This window comes from Schistocerca serialis, chromosome 1, assembly GCF_023864345.2.
Source record: "Schistocerca serialis cubense isolate TAMUIC-IGC-003099 chromosome 1, iqSchSeri2.2, whole genome shotgun sequence".
Taxonomy (NCBI): Eukaryota; Metazoa; Arthropoda; class Insecta; order Orthoptera; family Acrididae; genus Schistocerca; species Schistocerca serialis.
In genome coordinates this window covers 425,739,087-425,757,316 of record NC_064638.1, presented here as the reverse complement: position 1 = coordinate 425,757,316, position 18,230 = coordinate 425,739,087, and the positions used below count along the sequence as shown (strand labels likewise).

Genomic DNA, 18,230 nt, shown 5'->3' with positions numbered 1-18,230 from the left:
ACCAACAGTGAAGTATCGAAGTGGTGGTTGTTGTGGTATGGGGAGTGATTCGTAATTATAGTGTGGTCCACTTATTGTGCCTAAAAACCGCTGAATGCGTAAGTATGTGAACCCATTGTACAGCATTGTGTATTACGCTCAGATGACTGTTTGTATCGACAAGATATGGCAACCTGTCGTGAAGCAGCATATATGAGAGAATGACTTGTGGACAATAACAGTACTGAAATAGATTAGCCTGCCAAGAGTTCCGACCTGAATCTAGTGGAACACCTTTGGGATGAGTTAGAACGGCGACTTCGCTCTGACCCCAGCGTCCAATTCACTGCCTTCTTTTGTTTTCGATCTTGAGTGACAATGGGCTCCTATTCCTCCATTAAAACAGTTCCCAGTACACTTCACGCCATCATAAAGGCGAAGGGGTGACGCTTTCCATATTGATGTACAGTCTTAGCTGTCCAGGTTTTTTTGATTGGATAGTGTAGTCTACGTAATTTGCACTGCGTTTCAGGGAAAAATCTAGTTTTTCACGAATCTCAATCATATGACCTCATATCTCCTGAATTATGTGCCCTGCATTGATATTATTTTGCAGGTACATTCAGCGTACGAGGTGCGACAGTAAAGTAATGAGACTGATTCTCTTTGCAAGATGTGGCAACCCTGCAGGCTTGCGTAGGCGCAATATCTTTGACCTTGGTCTATAAGCTGCTTCTAGTCCAAGGGGCACATCGATGCAACTGCTCTGTCGTGAGTGGTGCTGTAATAAGTTAACACATGTTTGTGTCTCTCATCACGGAAATGGAACCACATAATATTGCGCAACGGTATGTCATTTCTTTTTGCGTTAAATTGGGTGAAAACGCGACGACAACTTACAGTAAGCTCCAGAAGGCTTTTGGAGAGGAGGTTATGACAAGAGCTCAAGTTTTTCGTTGGCATAAAATGTTTAGTGGATGCAGAACGATTGTTGAAGATGAAGACCGCTGTGGACGATCATCAACCGCTCAGACGGATGTCGACTTGGCCAGGGTGTGTGAACTCATACGATCTGATCGTAGTTTATCCGTGAAAATGATTGCAGAAGAACTGAACATCAATCGAGAAACGGTTCGTCTAATAATAACTGAAGATCTTGGTATGAGAAAGATTTGTGTAAAAATGGTCCCCAAAAATCTCACACAACAACAGCGAGAAACACGGAAAAATGTGGCAGCCGATCTGTTAGAGCAAAGGAAAATCAATCTAGATTTGTTGAGCCATGTTATCACTGGTGATGAAAGTTAGTTTTTTTCAGTACGATCCAGAGACAAAACGCCAAAGTTCGCAATGGTACTCAAAGGGATCACCCAGACCAAAAAAAGCTCGTATGTCAAAGTCAAAAATGAAGTGCATGCTTGTGTGTTTCTTTCATTGCAAGGGAATTGTTCATAAATAGTCGTTGCCTCCAAGACAAACATTTAACCAATATTACTACAAAGAAATTTTAGAAAGACTTCGTAAAAGAATTCTTCGTGTCTGTGCCAACATTGCTGATAATTGGATTCTGCATCACGATAATGTGCCATTCCCTACTGCTCTGTCAGTACAGCAATTTTTAAACTCAAAACAAATTTCAATTCTACCACAGCCACCTTATTCACCAGATATCGCTCTGTGCCACTATTTTCTATTTCCAAGAGTCAAAACGGCAGTCAAGGGACACCATTTTCAAACAACATAAGATGTCCAAAAAGCTGTGACGATGGTCTTCGAGGATATTACAGAAGATGAGTTCCAGAAATGTTACCATCAATGGCAGAAGCGCTGGAAAAAGTGTGTGCAATCAGAAGGGAACTACTTTGAGGGAGACAACACTAAACTTGACTAAAACGGTAAGCAACATTTTTTTTTAACATCAGTCTCATTACTTTATTGTCGCACCTCGTATACACTGAGGTGATAAATCTCATTGGATACCTCCTAACACAGTGTTGGTCCTCCGCGTCCTCGGCACGGCAGCTCGACGTGGCATGGATTCAACAAGTCACTGGAAGTCTTCTACAGAAATACTGAACCTTGCTGGATCTGTAACCACCCATAACTGCGAAGGTGTTGCCGGTGCAGGACATTGTGTACGAACTGACCTGTCGGTTATGTCCCAAAAATTTTCGATGGGGTCATGTCGGGCGATCTGGGTAGCCAAATCATTCGCTAGAATTGTCCACAGAGCTCTTCAAACCAATCGTGAACATGGCGCATTGTCATCTACAAAAAATACATCGTTGTCTGAGAACATGAAGCCCGTGAATGGCTGCAGATGGTCTGTAAGCCAGTGATCAGTTCATTCCATGTAAACACAGCCCACACCACTACTAAGCCAACACCAGCTTGCACAGTGCCTTGTTGATGACTTGGCTCCATGGCTTGGTGGGGTTTACGCCACGCTCGAACCCTATCGCCTACTCTTACCAACTGAAATCGGGTCTCGTCTGACCAGATCATGCTTTTCTAGTCGCCTCGGGCCCAACCGATATTGTCACGAGGAGAGGCGCTGAAGACGATGTCGTGCTGTTAGCAAAGGCACTTGCATCGGTCGTCTACTGCCATACCTCACACACGCCAAATTTCCCCGCACTGTGCTAACGGATGCGTTCGGCGTACGTCCTACATTGATTTCTGCGGTTATTTCGTGCAGTGTTGCTTGTCCGTTAGCACTGACAACTCTAAGCAAACGCTGCTGCTCTCATTCGTTAAGTGAAGACCGTCGGCCACTGCGTTGCCCGAAGGTAGAGATAATGCCTGAAATCTGGTATTCTCGGCACACTCCTGACACTGCGTCTCGAAGTATTGAATTCCCTAACGATTTCCGAAATGAACTGTGCTCCAGCTACTTTTCCGCGTTCAAAGTCTATTAACTCCCATCGTGCGGCCATGATGACGTCGAAAACCTTTTCACATGAATCACCCGAGTCAAAAACGAAGTTCCGACAATGAACTGCTCTTTTATACGTTGTGTAACACGTTACACAACTAGCAGAAAAGAAATAATAGATTTAAACGTCCTGCCTGGTGCTGAAATACTGAAGTTTTACTGCATTAACGGCGAAAATGTAGTAACCGATAATTTTTTTTCTTGGGCTGGTCAGCGGGCAAAAGCCTCGTAAAGGTTTGTTAATTATTTTGGAAACCACTAACTGGTCTCCCCCTCAAAATTCTCAAATACTGGATGAATATAGTCAGGGTAAAATGGGGGCCCTGAGTAAACGCTGCCTCAAGAGATAGTTTCGAGATGATTAATTAACGTAAATGGACTAACGAAAATTATTGATTTAATAAACGTTAAGATGGTGGTCTTAATGCTTCAGGTGCTCTACACACTGTCTCCCCACTTCAGCACAGAGCTCAGAATGTTCATCCAACTGTCAGAAAAGTCCATCTTTGGGAAGTTGTTCAACTCGCGCGTCACTTTGGCTGGAATGTCGGTTATGTCGCCAGAGCATTGAGCGTTCAAGTGAATTCCTGAATTGTGTCATTTTGTGGTAGGTTCGTCAACTGCGACGATTCTTACCAGAAAAGAACCGTCCGCTTTTTGCAGTCAAGTCACGGAAGGCTTCCATGGGTCGTTATTTTTGGTTGGGAGTCAATATTTGGCTCGATATAGAGATGTTGCTGTATTTCGATTCGTGTCAGTACAATGTCGACATACCACGGTCGTAAGTCCACTACTTAACACTGGCTATTCACAACTGACTAGTAGAATGCATGCATCTGTTCTTTACAGTCGTTAGTTCAAGCTCTCGCCGTAGTTACTGTGCTGACGTCTCTTATACGCCAGGCATTAATTCAGTCCCGGATTTTCTTTTATTATGTCAGCATTTTAAATTCGGTCAATAATCATGGCTGTACTCAGTCAAGTTTAGTTATCTTTACGACCGTGTCTACGTTTCGCTTTGTCGAGTAGTGCGTGCACAGCTTAATACTAAAGTTAGGTGTTACAGATAAGCCGTCATAACGCCGTTCCGGAAGAACAATGACGCAACTGCAAAATTCGACAAATCGACTTTATTGCTTCAGTCATCTCAGAAATAGGTAACGCATACCGTGAAATATCGTCAGAACTGCTGTTACACATAGTACCGCTAGAGGGCAGTTGCGTCTTTGTGGATATATCGATTGTTGTTACTTAGGTGGGGAAGAATGTCGTGATAATAACGTTGCGTTTTTTATTTTGGGGACTGTATTAACGTATCAGGCGAAACAACGAAGCAAGTGTTGAATGGTGCAGTTGACAAACATTTAAACTGAAATCGGAGGTGCGACTGTGTACACTGTGGCCGGCCGCTGTGGCCGAGCGGTTCTAGGCGCTTCAGTCCGGAACCGCGCTGCTGCTACGGTCGCAGGTTCGAACTGCCTCGGGCATGGACGTGTGTGATTTCCTTAGGTTAGTTAGGTTTAAGTAGTTGTAAGTCTAGGGGACTGATGACCTCAGATGTTAAGTCCCATAGTGCTTAGAACCATTTTTGTACACTGTGTCATGGTTTTCCCGATGTTTGAGTAACTTCTGCGTCATAATCGTCCTTAGCATCATTTTTGTCTCAACGTTTAAATAATCTTTCTATCACAACTGCTCTTAACGTCATTGCTGGTGTGAGTAAAATGGCTTGAATAGGGGCAAAAATGAGCGACAGAGCAAAGACGATTATACGCCTTGGACTTGAAGGGTTAACGGACGATAACAAAAGAGCAATAGCCATCAATCCACACCGAGAAATAAAAAAACAAAAAACCAAGTGAGCAAGCTGGAGCTTCAGGCATCACCATCGAAACATACATTCAACGTGACACAAACGACGGTAGCGTCAAATGTGTACATGGTTGAAAGGGCAAGCGTGGCAAAATCAGTTTTGAAAAGAGTGCTAGTAACGTCCCCTTTGCCGTGCAGCAGTTCCGAAAGCAGTTCAGAGTTTTTTTCTCTGATTCAGGCGACTATCGTTAGCCATATAGCAGTGATGAATCGTCACATTCAAGTGAAATGTTACTCACCCGTACAGAAAAAGCTCTCATTAAAAGCCTTAAAAAATGGGGAATGTTAGAAATTGGATCAGAGTAAAAGACAAAACGTTCAGAAGAAGTGGAAAAGTTACATATCAACAACGGGGAAAACTGTCAAGGTTCGAAAAATGGGTGCTGTGTGTACCGATGAATGTATCCTCTCTTGTACAAAGAAACTATTAGAAGACTACAGACGTCAGCTGTTCACGAAGTACTGAGGCGTTGGGTCGTTACAAAGCAACAAGATTTTCTGCATTCATGCGTTGAAATGCTCGCTCTCAAATATCTTCACATTACTTCCAGAGAACTTAGAAAGCCGAATAGCGCTTTCTGCTTGATGAAAGATGAGCAGAAGATTCATGTATGCAAAATGTTTCTGACATGTAGCTTGGGAATAACGGAAAGGCAAAACAATACTGTTATCGAAGCGAAAATACCTGGGACTAGAAGTAATTTGGATTGAAAACCTGCTTGTGCTACGAAAATGACCCTCTCCAGAAAACAATAATTTGATTGAAACTTCCCAGCAGATTAAAACTGTGTGCACCGACCGAGACTCGAACTCGGGGCCTTTGCCTTTCGCGGGCAAGTGCTCTACCATCTGAGCTACCGAAGCACGACTCACGCCCGGTCTCACAGCTTTACTTCTGCCAGTATCTCGTCTCCCACCTTCCAAAAGGAAAAGGTCCCGAGTTCGAGTCTCGGTCGGTGCACACAGTTTTAATCTGCCAGGAAGTTTCATATCAGCGCACACTCCGCTGCAGAGTGAAAATCTCATTCTGGAGTAATTTGATTGACAGCAATGTCAGTCCTGAATATTACAAGGCTTTCTATGATTCTCTTTCCGTATAAATGTAATTTGTTGCTTTTTATCACATTTGTTTATAAGTTCTTTCTTTCGCTCAGTGTATTTTTTTAGTTTATTTACAAGAGGCAAATAATATTTTTTTTAATAGAACAATGAAACTCCTTAAGAATGGCAAAAAAATAATGATTTAGCCACACACCTTTCATGGCTGTAATTATTATTTTGGTTAATAGTGTCAGAAGAAGAATTACATATATGTCAAAATGGTTGCAAGGAGTGGACGGGATGCTATTTAGCAGAAATAAGTTTTTTATTTTGTAGAGAGTACTTAATGTCGCAATCAGGCCGACTTTCAATTCCATATACGAGGTGCATTCAAGTTCTAAGGCCTCCGATCTTTTTTTTATTAACTACTCACCCGAAATCGATGAAACTGGCGTTACTTCTCGACATAATCGCCCTGCAGACGTACACATTTTTCACAACGCTGACGCCATGATTCCATGGCAGCGGCGAAAGCTTCTTTAGGAGTCTGTTTTGACCACTGGAAAATCGCTGAGGCAATAGCAGCATGGCTGGTGAATGTGCGGCCACGGAGAGTGTCTTTCATTGTTGGAAAAAGCCAAAAGTCACTAGGAGCCAGGTCAGGTGAGTAGGGAGCATGAGGAATCACTTCAAAGTTGTTATCACGAAGAACTGTTGCGTAACGTTAGCTCGATGTGCGGGTGCGTTGTCTTGGTGAAACAGCACACGCGCAGTGCTTCCCGGACGTTTTTGTTGCAGTGCAGGAAGGAATTTGTTCTTCAAAACATTTTCGTAGGATGCACATGTTACCGTAGTGCCCTTTCGAATGCAATGGGTAAGGATTACGTCCTCGCTGTCCCAGAACATGGACACCATCATTTTTTCAGCACTGGCGGTTACCCGAAATTTTTTTAGTGGTGGTGAATCTGTGTGCTTCCATTGAGCTGACTGGCGCTTTGTTTCTGGATTGAAAAATGGCATCCACATCTCATCCATTGTCACAACCGACGAAAAGAAAGTCCCATTCATGCTGTCGTTGAGCGTCAACATTGCTTGGCAACATGCCACACGGGCAACCATGTGGTCGTCCGTCAGCATTCGTGGCACACACCTGGATGACACTTTTTGCATTTTCAGGTCGTCATGCAGGATTGTGTGCACAGAACCCACAGAAATTCCAACTCTGGAGGCGATCTGTTCAACAGTCATTCGGCGATCCCCCAAAACAATTCTCTCCACTTTCTCGATCATGTCGTCAGACCGGCTTGTGCGAGCCCGAGGTTGTTTCGGTTTCTTGTCACACGATGTTCTGCCTTCATTAAACTGTCACAGCCACGAACGCACTTTCGACACATCCATAACTCCATCACCACATGTCTTCTTCAACTGTCGATGAATTTCAATTGGTTTCACACCACGCAAATTCAGAAATCGAATGATTGCACGCTGTTCAAATAAGGAAAACGTCGCCATTTTAAGTACTTAAAACAGTTCTCATTCTCGCCGCTGGCGGTAAAATTCCATCTGCCGTACGGTGCTGCCATCTCTGGGACGTATTGACAATGGACGCAGCCTCATTTTAAAACAATGCGCATGTTTCTATCTCTTTCCAGTCCGGAGAAAAAAAATCGGAGGCCTTAGAACTTGAATGCACCTCGTATAATTTTATTGTTGTTTGATGAAGTTTTTAATCAATATCCTTTGGTTTTCTGCGTATGCTGTAAACATTTCATTTTGACAGTCAGTTTCCTTTCCAAACGGCGATAATATATTCCCTAAACGATACTTCGATAACATGTTTCTCAATACGTTACCGCGTCGTCGCACAACGGGGAACTACAGTCAAACAAGTATCGAGCGAATGTTTTATACTTCATAGGGAACACAATATAAGATTGCATGAGCTTCTCCACGTACATAAAAAACAAACGAAATACCTTATATCCATTCTAAAAACTGTTGGAAATCTTATTTAATTTCTGTGGATATCGAAACACGAAATTTAAATGAAACTAGCTGCAAAATATTCGATGGTATCGCCGCAGGCGAGAGAACCGCAGAAGTTTAAGATGATGACGAAAATACACGTATTTCGTGAAAGCGATGAACATACTTCTTAAAAGAACATTGCAAGATAGGTCATGTCCATTGCAAGATATGAACTTTTGTCTTTGTTTCCTTGTTGTCATGCAATTTTTTTAGGTCCATGTGTGGTAGACATTTGGTCACCGGGAGTATGTTTATTTTCCTATAGCAAGGGCGTCATCATCGTCGTACCCTATGTTGGGCCCCAAAGCCATGTGTGCCCTTTCTATATGAATCAGGTTAAGTGCCCTAGTGCCGTGGGCGGAAACAGGAACTCTCTGCATTTTGCTGATGGGGCACGAAGAGTCATCCGAATCCACTGCATGATGTGCCGCGACGCTAATATGATGCAGTCAGCGAGCATCTAAGCGCAATTCATGTGGTTCAGGTAACCACTCTACACGTTGCACTAGAAGCGCAGATGCGACTTAGAGATCAAAAACCTCAGCAGAAGACTCATTTGTCATTAAACCTGCGAAGAATCATGAAGAGAGGGTGAACGACCTTTGTTGGGCATATTTATCATGATCATGTATTCGCGTGGTACTGACCATTGTTTTAGCACGCGAACTGCAATGGACACATGTCATAACCGTGCGTGATACAGTGCGACTGAGTATAGCTGCATGCGTTTCCTTAGCAGTCTGACCTGAAACGACCTTTGCTCTCGTTTTCGCCACAACCATGTAATTTCAGGGGAATTACTGTATCATGAAATCTACGCTACGAGAAACTCCGATGTACTTCCACAACACTTTTGGTACATGAAGATTGTATAGTGCACAGTACATTTATTTAGTCATTGTTAGGACGTTTAATTTACTTTCACAATACTTCCATTCACCAACTTTCGACATGAATAAATGGTTAACACACAATGTGAATACTGACAACTTGTGGCTTCTTCATAAAACTTTTTTTTACTTCAGTCACTTTTATTTACCAATATTTATTGGCGTAACACTGCCATCATCAGGTGATTTACAGTGCCCGTACATCGATTTTTGGCTATAGAGTCCTCTGCAGTGTGATGAAACCTATTTGCTGCATGTCCCAGTGAGGCTGTGAACCGAAATTTGGCCATGTCCAGAAATACTAATTTATTTTATTGTGCCCCTTAAGTGTATTGTATGTTTAAATACTCTCAATCACGTCTTTACTTCGTTTTTGCTGACTGCATATCTGGCGCACAGAGCACAAGAACAAGCACAACACTATCACTTCACGTATTTACCCACAGCTATTTGCATCCCAAAGATTCGGAACTTCCAACATAAAATACATTTCAGTTGCTAATATAGTCCGTACACTAAGAGTAGAGGCTTCTTGTGTAAACTTGTTTATATCATGGCACATCACATGATTATTAAGTATGTATTGGTCTGTTCAGCATTACTTCTTGTTATTAAGTTAACTGAACCTCTTTAATATTAATGAAACAAGCACTCCATATTGGAGAAAGTTTTGAAGAAATTTACTTTATTACTTTTGAGTCTGTCGTTTAGCAATGTATTGTGCCATGGGTGAAAATTTCTAGTTCTTCATAAGACTCGGTTTCACGTCATTTTATGTAACATTGACAAAGATCATCAGTGATATCTTGGAATGGGTGGAGAATGTCCTCAGTGTGAGTAGCTATTGGTGACTTACCTTAATTATTTGTGTGGCAAGCAAGGATGTGTTCATCAGATCTGTTTTGAAAGTCTCTCCCAGTTTGGTCTTCATAGAGGGTACTATTTTGTAAATGTTTGCGTGTCTGTGTTTATTTCCCTGTATCGTTATGCTGTGTTGAGTGCCTGTCACAATTTTTAATGAGTTGTGAAAGCGATGATGTTGTTGTGTAGTCTGAAAATATTTGTGATTTTGTTCGAGAGTTTGCTTATGAATGGTACATAAACAATGGGTCGCTTTTCTATTTTCTTTATAACAATTGGTTTATTATTGCTTTTTCTTTTACGTATGAGGTTGTCAGTGTGCCAGAATAGTCATTTTCGTGCAACTATTTGTATAACCATGCTGAGGTCATCATGTTTCGCAAAGAGACCTCATCAAAAACCAAAGGAATCTATAATTAAAAATTTATGTACAAGGAAGTGTGAAGCACATGATGACGGCAGCATGTTGGCGGAGAGCATCGTGGCTTATTTTATAAGTATTATAATACAATCACCAACCCCAACAAACGCATAAAATGTAAGTACACAACGTGTGTACAAGTACAGTTTAAGACTCAGGAGGGACGACATATGGAAGTTTGGGTCTAGACTTGAGTCGTGCACGCCGGCACAAATTTTCATTGTGGTCATTCCTTCACACAGTCGATGGCTGTTCATATTCGCAGCTGCGAAACATTTCACGAACTTGTGAAGTAGGTTTGTTCCTCAGGAATTTTCAGTTAGTTAGTTACGTTCATGTTCTGTACATCATCTGCAAGACATATTTCAACGATGTGGAACGAAGCATTTTACATTAATATTGCAAATTAATTTGTAAATGTGGCTACATGCTGCACACTTATAAGATTTTTTCAACTTTTTAATTTTCATTTACATTTATTCAATATACAGGGGTGAGTTAGTAATTCCTACCTACCACCTTTTATTCATTGCAATAACAGAAATTCCGTTGCGCAATAGAAGGAATTGTCAAGTAGAAACACTTTCAGTTTGTTTTCAGATTTAATTCTGCTGTCTGTCAGACATTTAATATCACTGACTACGTTATAATTTTAGTAACGGCATTATACGCCACTTTTTGTACAAAAGACAACCTTAATGTGGAATTATGAATGCCATTTTTCGTTAAGTATTGCAATAATGTATCAACACTTTTATCGACCCCCGTATTTGTTTGCATATTACATTTACGAGCTTAGAATAGGAGTGAAATTTTTCAGTTTTCTTCATTTCTGGTATTTTTGAGTGCTAACTAGACACAGTTTACAGTTTTAATAGCAGTGTAGTGTACAGTTTTGCTTTCTTTGATATGGATAAGGACTGTGACTGTAGTGTTCAGATGTGAGCTGAGTTGGTGACTGTTCTTAGACAGCTCCAGGCGATGTTGACTTTGGTCACACAGCTTGATGCGTTAGCCGATGGACGTCACTGTGGGGGACCGCAAGTGATGATCCAGGGCACATACAGCACGTTCCATGTACCCTGACCAGCCTACTACCGTGGCCACCCTGGGTACTGACCGCAATGAAGTTGACCTCTTACCCGCAGTCCAGTAGGAGATCGCTCCAAGGAGAGGCAGATGGCAAAAGGCTTTCCAAGGCACAAATCCGAGGGTCACTCCAGTTCGTTCGACGAACAGGCTTCGAGCGATTTCAGAAGCTGAGACAGATGAAGTGGCACACCCTGTTCCAGAGGAAGCCTCTCGGTCCACAAGGTCAGGGCATTCACAGAGGGTGGATTTACCAGTTGTTGCTAGATCCACAGTTAAGGTGCGTTGTCCAAGGTGAGACAGCGGCTCGCAACAGTGACAGGAACTCAAGATTTTAAACATGGCTGAAACAGCAACTGTTGAAATTCTTCACGGTAAATGATGAGAGCCAAAACAGTTGCAGGATAAAGATATATTAAAATTCTTGACTTAGGTTTCGGTATATATAAGTATACCTTCATCAGAAGTAAAAAATCTGAAATTACATCCTGAAATGGAGATTAATAAAAACAATTGTGTCAAAGACGTCGTCAATAGTTAAGACATCATCTCCATTTGTACAACATGATTATGGACACAGGGTCAAAGCGAATACGGTTTAGCACCAGTACTTCGGCTATGAACTATCGTGAATTTTAATAAATCTTTATCCTGCTACTGTTTTAGCTGTCATCATTTACCGTGAAGTGACAGGAACTCCCACGACGAAAGGGGCTGCCTGCTTGCACATGCGCAGTTTGAGTTTGGGCTGCGACGCGCGGCTGGTGCAGACGTTGTCGCAGCATTGCACCAGTGACCAGTGCTGCGACGGAAGCCGTGCGGCTGAGGTGTTCTACCTAGTGTTGTCGCATGATGTCTACGCAAAGAAAAATACAGTAAGAGTTTCACAAAAGGTAATACTCTATGAGTTGGTCTCTCAGCATCAGTGTCATCAGATTTAAATCATCATAAGAAGAAGGGCGCTTTGTTTCATCACAATCACAGTTGCAAAACTGCCACTTGGTCGTAAATTCCTTTGCTTATTCCAAAAGTTTTTCTGTTTGAGGAACTGGAAATAAATACGAGAAAGTTTGTAGACAAATGCGAACAGTGCTTCTTCCACAATTCTGCTGATGTATTCTGTAGAAATTCAGAAGGAAAATACTGGAGATGGGAAAGATTCTCCTGTTGCTAAAAATTCAAAACAAAGATAATTAAGCTAGTGCACTTTCATTTTTAATAAGTCTACATTCCATGGAATTTAAAATTTAAATGATATTTTCAAAAACATATGGAGAAACATTAGGGACTCATCTCATAGAAGTAGAAGAGAAATAATGCTTGGAGCAGGTGGCTTCGCGGAAGCGCTTTGGCCAGAGGCAGGCATAGCGTGGAGGGTGAACAGACAGAAGCGGGCTTTAAACATGCAGGAGAGCGCCGTTGAGTGGCGGAAGTGAGCCGAAGCGTCAGCCGGTGAGTGACCCGTGGCCGGCAGCGCACACAGGCGCTGTCTGCCGAGTCACGCCCCACGTCATATCAACGTCACCCCGCCTGCACCTGCCCTTACCCAAAACTGTGTGACACGCAAGACGGATAGAAGGGTAAGGCATCTCGTTGTTCGAGTCAGACACGTGCTGCCCTAATCTTATATTACAGTGACTGACCTTTCCTTCGAATCCATTGTCTTGTAGCGGATCATGCAGTTCAACGAACTAATTGATCTGCTAGTCTAAACTTTAACGCAATATTGTGTGTAGTGTGTATGCCTTACAGTACGTACGGGGGGGGGGGGGGGGGAACACGCGAGTTTTACTGTTACGTGTACTTGTTGGCTGGACTCCAACCATCGAGTTAAGGCAGCATGGAATGACGAGCCTGTATCTATCTTCCAAGCCCAGTTCGACTTGATACCCGTCCAGGTTGGAGCCGCTACTGTTACCAGAGGAGGCATTTCCGTATACCACCTAGATATTATAATCACGTGGTTTTGCTACTACGCTTCTTGGACACAACAAGTAACATATCGACATTTACTTGCTTTCTTGGTGTTCAATATTAAAGAGCAGCACTGTATTAAGGTACGTTTACCGGCCACTGTTTCCAGGAAGTATTTGCAGCAATACATTAATGGACCAGAAGTGTTTGTAAGGGTCCACACAATTGTCACAAAATAGACGGACGCGAGCTACTGGAAATGATTGCAACTCTAAGCTTTTACATCAAACAAGGAATCAAGTTAGAAAGAACAAGAGAAATCTGACTTTATGGGTGCATTCTTTTTTAAGTAATCGGAATGCTACCGAAAGTGTAGCTAATGGACTGATACTGGATACATACTAGTTGCAGCAGTTTACCAGAATGTCAGAACACGATTACGAATATGTCGTGGAAACAATCGGTCTATTGTTGTTGTTGTGGTCTTCAGTCCTGAGACTGGTTTGATGCAGCTCTCCATGCTACTCTATCCTGTGCAAGCTTTTTCATCTCCCAGTACCTACTGCAACCTACATCCTTCTGAATCTGCTTAGTGTATTCATCTCTTGGTCTCCCTCTACGATTTTTACCCTCCACGCTGCCCTCCAATACTAAATTGGTGATCCCTTGATGCCTCAGAACATGTCCTACCAACCGATCCCTTCTTCTGGTCAAGTTGTGCCACAAACTTCTCTTCTCCCCAATCCTATTCAATACTTCCTCATTTGTTATGTGATCTACCCATCTAATCTTCAGCATTCTTCTGTAGCACCACATTTCGAAAGCTTCTATTCTCTTCTTGTCCAAACTATTTATCGTCCATGTTTCACTTCCATACATGGCTACACTCCATACGAATACTTTCAGAAATGACTTCCTGACACTTAAATCAATACTGGATGTTAACAAATTTCTCTTCTTCAGAAACGCTTTCCTTGCCATTGCCAGCCTACATTTTATATCCTCTCTACTTCGACCATCATCAGTTATTTTGCTCCCCAAATAGCAAAACTCCTTTACTACTTTAAGTGCCTCATTTCCTAATCTAATTCCCTCAGCATCACCCGACTTAATTAGACTACATTCCATTATCCTTGTTTTGCTTTTGTTGATGTTCATCTTATATCCTCCTTTCAAGACACTGTCCATTCCATTCAACTGCTCTTCCAAGTCCTTTGCTGTCTCTGACAGAATTACAATGTCATCGGCGAACCTCAAAGTTTTTATTTCTTCTCCATGAATTTTAATACCTACTCCGAATTTTTCTTTTGTTTCCTTTACTGCTTGCTCAATATACAGATTGAACAACATCGGGGAGAGGCTACAACCCTGTCTTACTCCCTTCCCAACCACTGCTTCCCTTTCATGTCCCTCGACTCTTATAACTGCCATCTGGTTTCTGTACAAATTGTAAATAGCCTTTCGCTCCCTGTATTTTACCCCTGCCACCTTTAGAATTTGAAAGAGAGTATTCCAATCAACATTGTCAAAAGCTTTCTCTAAGTCTACAAATGCTAGAAACGTAGGTTTGCCTTTCCTTAATCTTTCTTCTAAGATAAGTCGTAAGGTCAGTATTGCCTCACGTGTTCCAGTGTTTCTACGGAATCCAAACTGATCTACCCCGAGGTTGGCTTCTACTAGTTTTTCCATTCGTCTGTAAAGAATTTGTGTTAGTATTTTGCAGCTGTGACTTATTAAGCTGATAGTTCGGTAATTTTCACATCTGTCAACACCTCCTTTCTTTGGGATTGGAATTATTATATTCTTCTTGAAGTCTGAGGGTATTTCGCCTGTTTCATACGTCTTGCTCACCAGATGGTAGAGTTTTGTCAGGACTGGCTCTCCCACGGCCGTCAGTAGTTCCAATGGAATATTGTCTACTCCGGGGGCCTTGTTTCGACTCAGGTCTTTCAGTGCTCTGTCAAACTCTTCACGCAGTATCATATCTCCCATTTCATCTTCATCTACATCCTCTTCCATTTCCATAATATCGTCCTCAAGTACATCGCCCTTGTATAGACCCTCTATATACTCCTTCCACCTTTCTGCTTTCCCTTCTTTGCTTGCTAGAACAATCGGTCTAAGAACTGCTAAATCCGATGCATATACACTGCTGGAAAAAAAATCAGTACACCTAGGAAGACGAGATCGATTTTCACCCGCTGGCGACGTATGCCCTCTGAGGACAAACAGATAGCATAGTTGTATAGCTACCAGAGCGCCATATGTGTGTAACCATTAATCGAGAATTCTCACAGCCAGAAGGCTCATTTTGGTGCAAACGTGTGAAGCAAGCACTCGTGCTTCATACACCCAAATGAGCGAGTTTAAGATAGGACAAACTGTGGCCTTCCGAGTGACGGAATCGACTTCTCGGAGAACTGCCACACAAATTGGATGTGCTGCGTCAGATGTGAAATGTTGCTAGTATCAGTGGTTACGTGAACATTCCCTTAGACGAGGTTCTGGGCGTCCACGCAGAACAGACGCCCACCACGATATTCGTATTGTAAGGGCAGCAGTGGCAGGTCGTAAAGTTACCACAGCACAGATAAGAGGGCTTGTAGGTCCGGACGTGTCAGCACGAAAAAGCAACACGTTACGGTGTAAGAAAGCGGCACGCATTCAAAACAGCTTCCAGTCTTCTCGGAAAGGATAAATACAGGTCCAGTGTGGTTTTCAAAAGTATCTTATGCCATTCTTCCTGAACAATAGTGCCAAGTTCGCGTAACGATGGTAGACGTAGGTATCAATCACACACCCTTCTGTCCAAAGTAGGTAAGAAAGGCTGAATAATTCTGACATCTGGGCCGGTACCTCCACCTTTTGCACGGATAACAGCGGCGACGCGTCGAAGCACGGAAGCAATGAAGCCGTGCCAGGTCGCTGGAGGGAGTTGGCACCACATCTCCACACACGTCACATAATTCCTGTAATTTCCGTGGAGGAAGGCGATGAGCTCTGAGACCACATCAATCACATCCCAGATGTGTTAGACCGGGTTCAGATCTGGCGTGCTGAGGTGCCAGCACATCAACTGGAACTCGCCACTCTGTTCCACGAACCACTCTATCAAACTCCTGGCCTTGTGATGCGGTGCATTATCTTTTTCAAAAACGCTACTGCCGTCGGCAAACATGATCGCCATCGAGGGGTATACGTAGTTTGCAATCAGTGCATCACACTTCTTGGCCGTCACGGTGCTTTGCACGAGCTCCACCGGACCCACGGATCCCCACATGAACGTTCCCAGAGTATAACGGAGCCGCCGCCAGCTTGTCTCTGTTCCCCTGGAAGACATCGGATTCGCGTACTCCCATCGGAATGGTGAAGAAGCCATCGAGATTCATCAGACCATGGAATGCTCTGCCACTGCGCCAACGTCCAGTGCCGATGGTCACCCACCCATTTCAGTCGTAGTTGCCGATGTCGTGGTGTTAACATTGGCACATGCATGAGTCGTCTGCTGCGGAAATCCATCAGTAGGACTGTTCGGTGCACCGTGTGTTTAGACACACTTGTACTCTGCTCAGCACTGAAGTCTGATGTTAATTCCGCCACGGTGTTCAACGCCTGTCCTAGTTTACCAGTCTGTCCAACCTATGACGTCAGACATCTGTAATGAGGGGTGGCCGCCCAACCACACAAGGTCTGAAGGTAGTTTCACGCTGGTTTCGCCACATGTTGAAGACACTCACCACAGCACTCCTCGAACACCGGAAAAGTCGTACAGTTTCCGAATTGCTCTTGCGGATCCTCTGGGCCATCGCAGTCTGTCCTCGGTCAAACTCATTCTACACACGGACAGCACGCTCACTGATACTACATACATCAAGCGTTGTCAAACTAGTGGTCATTCCTCGCCAATTGACGCTGCTATCACCTGTACGGGTTTAGATCGATTGTAGGTCGATGGTCATAGCGTTCTGGCCCATCAGTGTATGTTTTCATAGACTGTGCTGTACAGTAGATTTGTCTCTACGAGCGAGCTTCGGCGACCGCACTGTATCTAACATGGTGCGTCACCACTCCTATCCACCTGTGTGTGTTAGGAACGACCAGTGCTTTCGAAATTCCTTAGCCTTGTTGTTGTTCCAGTTTTTGTACTGGTAATGAGAGAATTAATAATGAGAGAATTAACTGTATTTATTTACAATATTTACACTATTTGCTGCAGTTTATCACAACACTACGGTCATACTTGATCCACGAAGATGCAGAATCGACCAAAATCACACATATAAGAAAGTAGGCTTCCGCGGCCGGTGTCATAGTGATTAAAATTCTTCTGGGTATTATACCGCGTCCTTGCTAAAAACTAACAACAATAATAAACAAGATCGGGTCCCACCAGATATCCGCGATCTGGTGCGCTTATGCCTGTCATCTACGTACTTCACCTGGCGGGGAAAATATTGCGAACAGTTAGATGGAGTGGCAATGGGTTCCCCGCTCTTCCCTGTAGCTGCGGACATCTTCATGGAAGCCTTTGAGCAAACGGCCCTAGCTTCTGCTCCATTACGTCCCACTTCTTGGCTACGATCTGTGGACGACACATTCGTTATCTGGCCTCACGGTGAAGCGGAATTGGGAAACTTCCTCCAGCACTTAAACAGCCTGCACAAAAATATAAAGTTCACACATGAGACTGAAAACAATGATACCTTGCCATGTCTGGATATGGAAGTATACAGAGCTGCCGAAGGAAAACTGGGACACATAGTGTACCGGAAACCAACGCACACTAATCGGTACCTGCACGTGGAGAGCCACCACCAACCAGCTCAAAAGTATTCTATTCTGCATACGTTAACTGCCCGAGCCTACCGGATAAGCGATAAAAACAACATCAAAGAAGAATTAAAGTAGCTGCAACACACCTTTCGTGCCAACGGCTATGATGATAACATCATAAGAAAGGTAGATAAAACCAAAGAGAGCAGAACACGAGAAGAAGGCAAAGAAGAGAAGCTTTCACTGGTAAACTTACCATATGTAAAAGGCGTCAGTGAACGGCTAGGCAACGTCCTCCGCCGACGCAGTCACAAGATGCACGAAATGATAGGTTCCACCAAGGATGTCACTGCAGGTGTTTACGAACTACGGTGTGAGTGTGGAGCTGCCTACATAGGAGAAACAGGAAGACCTGTCAGCTTACAAG

The 18,230-nt window shown here is 43.2% G+C and overlaps 1 protein-coding gene and 1 non-coding gene across 2 annotated transcripts in view; both read right to left on the bottom strand.

The window, feature by feature from the left end:
• Window positions 1-18,230, bottom strand: part of LOC126457630 (kinesin-like protein KIF12) — a gene marked incomplete at its 5' end in the record, with an annotated part of 606,856 nt that overhangs the window by 467,480 nt on the left and 121,146 nt on the right. The gene's annotated exons all lie outside the window — the stretch shown is intronic.
• On the bottom strand, window positions 5,577-5,650 carry Trnas-cga (transfer RNA serine (anticodon CGA)). The gene has a single exon. It is a non-coding gene; the product is annotated as a tRNA-Ser (tRNA).